The following is a 4,632-nucleotide window of genomic DNA, read 5'->3' as shown; positions in this document are numbered from 1 at the left end:
CCAGAGAAGCATTTACCTCCAGTGACACCTAATGTCCTTCACCTAATAGCCTGGGCAGGTACAGCCAGATGTAAGGGAATGAAATAAAGTAGTGGTGCAGGAAACAGATGAGAGTAGCTTTAAGGGGCACAAGGGCAGAACATGTATACAGAGAGTCTAGGTGAAGAATGATATTAACAGTTAAAAGCAGGAGGAAAAATCTTGGTCAGGGACAATTTAATTTTATAAGAAGATAGGAGTATTCTCAGAAAAAATGATAAAATGGCAAAATTAAATAAGCTGTAACAAACAAGAAACTGATGAAGAAATGCATTATGAACATATATCGCTTGTTCATCAAGTTTACAAGCTTATTAAGGATTCAGAGAGAACAGAGTTTAGCTGAAAGGTGATGGGTTCTAGAATTACCTCCTTAGGCCGGATGGCCAAGATCGCTGCCCTGAACTCTGCCTCTCCCAGGTCTGCCTCTATCCTTCTCTGGTTGTACCTCCCCAGACTATTAGGTGAAGGACCAAGGAGTCAAGGGGTCATGCCCAACTAGAATCGCAAGTCCCTTTTATAGAGTAGATTCCCATAAACTAACAGTTGAGATTCCTACCTAAATGACACAGAGGTCATGTTCAGCAGCTGTGAAGACCTCTTCTTCTGGTCTCAAATCTTAAGTGCAAAGTTGTATAACTAGCTTGCAGAGATCTAAACCCCAGGGGTATGTAATGGGAGTGTTGAGACCATGGGCTGGGATGGCCTGAACAGACTTGCACTCGTCCCATAGGTGGTCCACTTATGTTTGTGAGGCCCAACTTCATGCTGGGTGGAGGGAGGGGATTTGAAGAGAAGGGCTGGTTCAAGGGATGGGAATGGCAGCTTCCAATTATGGCCTCAGGGCTGGAATCAGACTCAAGTGATGTTGTCCCTCACTCTGTATTCATGAATCCTTTTTGCCCCTCAGGAGAAAAGATGTTTTCATAACTTATGAATTTAATTAATTTTGCTTGAATCTTCAATTAAGGAAGCTGAATGATACACAGCTGAATGCAATATATCTACTGTTCTTCAAACATTTCAGAAAGCACCAATATGGCATTTTCAATAAATATTTGCATTCCCATTACAGATGTGGGACTAATCATAGTGCTATAGGGGAAAATATAGATTAGAGCCAGCTCCTATTTTAACGCACTTCTACTTTTAGAAAAGATCTTTCATCTTGAGAGCCATTCCTAGTGTACTAAAATTAACCACCATGTGATAGTATCATTTACAGTAATATCATGCTTATGTCTGGCATCTGTGTTTGTCTTCTTGTTAATTCCTTGACCTTTCCATTGATTTTTCATGTTCACAAAGGTTAATTGATATCGGCTACTGCTTATATGAAGCATTCCTTGGTGAGTATTAGTAGTGGCCACTTTGCAAGGTTTCAGTTCAGTTGAGCAAGAACTTTGATAGTCAATCTACAAGGCTTTCTGGAATTCTGGCACTTAATTGAAGTGCAACACCCCTGACGGTGCTGCATTGTTAGGCATAGGAGTGTGTGTGTGTGTGGGGGGGGATGTTTGATTTTCTTGCCTCACTCTTTCATGTAACTTATTCTTCCACACACAATGTAAAAAAAACTTGGGGGTGATTTAGCCTTTGTTAGATAGTTTCCTGAGAGAGGGGAGTGTGTAAATTTTCCTGAGGTGGTTAAGTGATTAGGCTTGAGCTATTTATCTCTCTCCCTCTCTTAAAATCACCTCTTTACCCTTTGTCTGTTGGAGCCAGAGAAGTTGTGTCCATAATGTCAGGGAACTGGAACTCAGACCATTGACCATTGTTCTTCATGCACAGGACAGGCTGCCTCCAGCCAGACCCTTGGTCGAGGCTTCTCGAGATGCCCATGGCCACCTGTTGTTGTCCATGTAGGGAACCATCTGTAGTTGCTGGCTCCACAGCAGTTATCATGGGCTCTGGAAAAATGTAGACACCAGAAGCTTCCAAGCCTCTGGTCCTTTGCTGGATGTGGTCTGCCAGCTGATGCCAGTTCTTCCACTGACACATCCCTTTACAGTGACCCAGGTGGGCTGCATCAATAGAGGTGTGCTCCTTCTCACCTGACATGGTGCAACTCTTCAGGCTTACTGGGGAAACTGACTGATTGTGGTTTGATTGGAACTCATTAAAGGTTTTCTAGAGAAAGCAAGAATTTACAAAAAATGAAAATCATCGGTGAAATAGTTTGATTAAACTGCCACTATGATATTGTGGTCTCCTTTTATTTTAAATTCCTTTACCACTAAAAGTCAGTGGTGTGGATGTGCAGTATCCCCCATGGTCCCTGCCTAGGTGAGCTGTACATTGTCTACCTGGCATCTACCCACATCTGCTGACCAGCATTGCAGAAGGTGAATTCTTTTCTAATGCTGTTTACAGGGAGTTTTGTAGCCAAAGACTTTTAAATCAAAAGAAATCATCAGGGAGAACAAAAGGTAATTTCCTGCCCTTATGTTGTTCCATTAACTGTCTGCCTTAAATATCTGAGCAGTTTAAGTAACTGCAGTGCATTTGTCTTGCTCATTCTGTCCTAACTAGACCAGGTGAACATTAAGCCTACAAATGTGTGTACCTACATGCACCTGTACACACATAGTACCACATTCAGGTTTCTGCAAGGAAATAGCCATGTCGCTTTTTATCATTCAGCACAATGTAGGAGATCTCTGTTACAAAATGTTCCATCTCCAAAAACAGATATTGCTTCTCTTTCAGAAAAATATCCTTGGCTGAATCCCTGGAACTTTAATTAAAATCCCGGTTGCTCTTTAAAGAAACGTTATTGCATTTCAGACAGCTTGGATGTAAAACAGTGAGACTAGGAACTAGAGCATTTTGCTGGTGGAATGGCAGGGACCATGGGGACAGATCAAAAGGTTGCCTGGGCCTCACTGGTCTCAGGAGATGGCTCAGGAGAGGAAACCTGCCGTTTAGTGAGGGCCAGTCCATCAGCCCAAGTCTGGTGTTTGAAGGTAAATATAGAAACAGTCATAAGTTTCTTCCATTTGTGCCTTGACTTTGTCAAGCTCTGTTGTAAACAAAAATAAAACAAAAACTATAAAGATTATTATTAATTTTTTAAATGGAATGTATATATTATTGTGGACTATGTCCATTCAAATTTCATATGTTGAAGCCCTACCCTCCACTGTGATGGTGTTTGGAGTTGGGTGTTTCTGCTTCGGAAGTGACTAAGCTTAGATGAAGCCTTAGGAGTGGAGACCCCGTGGTGGGATTAGTGTGAGGAGTGACAGGATTCACCAGAGACAGTAGGGGGAGCAGAACAGGCAGATTTAGATTTTACTGAAATAAACTGCTAAAGGAAGTTCATTATTTATGGTTCAGCTCTGCTGCACCATATATGGGTTAGCTCCCTGGCCAGGTATCAAACTCAGGCCTTAATGGCAATAGCACCGAGACTTAACCCCTAGGCTACCAGGAGGACCCTTCACTGCAGTATTACTTACAATAACCATTTTATGGAAGCAATCTAAGTGTCTATCAATGGATGAATGGATAAAGAAATTGTGATCATCTCTCTCTCTCTCTCTCCTCTATGTATATATATATAGACAGAATATTCTAGTCCATAAAAAAAAAAAAAAAGGAATCCTGCCATTTGGAACAACTTGAATCGACTTTAAGGGAATTTATTCTAAGTGACTTAAGTCAGACAGAAAAAGACCAAAACTCTATGATCTCACTTATATGTAGAATATAAAACAAGAATAAAACCCACTATATTCATAGATACAGAGAACTGATTGCTAGATTGATTGCTAGAAGTAGGGCTGGGGTGGGGTGAAATGGATAAAGGGAGTTGAAAAATACAAAACATTAGCTATAAAATAAATAAGTCAGGAGATATGATGTATAGCATAATGACTGCCATTAATAGTACTGTATTATTTATTTGAAGATTGCTAAAAGAGTAGATTTTAAAAGTTCTCACCACAAGAAAACAACTGTTTACAACTAAGTATGGTGAAGGCTGTTAACTAGACTTATTGCAATATGTACAAACATCAAATAATTATATGCATGAAACTAATATAATGTTAAATATTATTGTAGCACAATAAAAAATAAAATATGGGCCCTCCCTGGTGGTGCAACGGGTTAAAGCACAGCACTAAGAAGCAAAAGTCACGTCAGTATGAGTTTGATCTCCACCCGGGAGGTGACCCACATGGCACAGCAGACCTCCTCTGACCCGCCCACTGCTCCCCTCAGCAGTGGACTTCATCAGTCAGCCTGTTCTGCTCCCCACTCTTTCTCTGGTGAATCCTCTCTCTGGCCTGTACCCCAGTTCTGTATGCATAAATAAATATATAAAAAATATATAATAAAATATAAACCTTGGCCCTCCCTGGTGGTGCAGTGGGTTAATGCACTGCACTAAGAAGCTTAAGCCACTTCTGCATGAGTTCGATTCCTGCCTGCACCATAGGTGACCATATGGCGTGGCAGACCTCTCCTGACCCGCCCGCTGCTCCCCTCAGCAGTGTACTTCCTCAATCTGCCTGTTCTGCTCCCCGCTCTGTCTCTGGTGAATCCTCTCACCCTCCGCATCTCTGGCCTGTACCCCAGTTCTGTATG

This window comes from Condylura cristata, unplaced genomic scaffold (assembly GCF_000260355.1).
Source record: "Condylura cristata isolate star-nosed mole 26May11 unplaced genomic scaffold, ConCri1.0 scaffold00014, whole genome shotgun sequence".
Classification (NCBI taxonomy): Eukaryota; Metazoa; Chordata; class Mammalia; order Eulipotyphla; family Talpidae; genus Condylura; species Condylura cristata.
Note: the sequence above shows the minus strand (reverse complement) of the source record.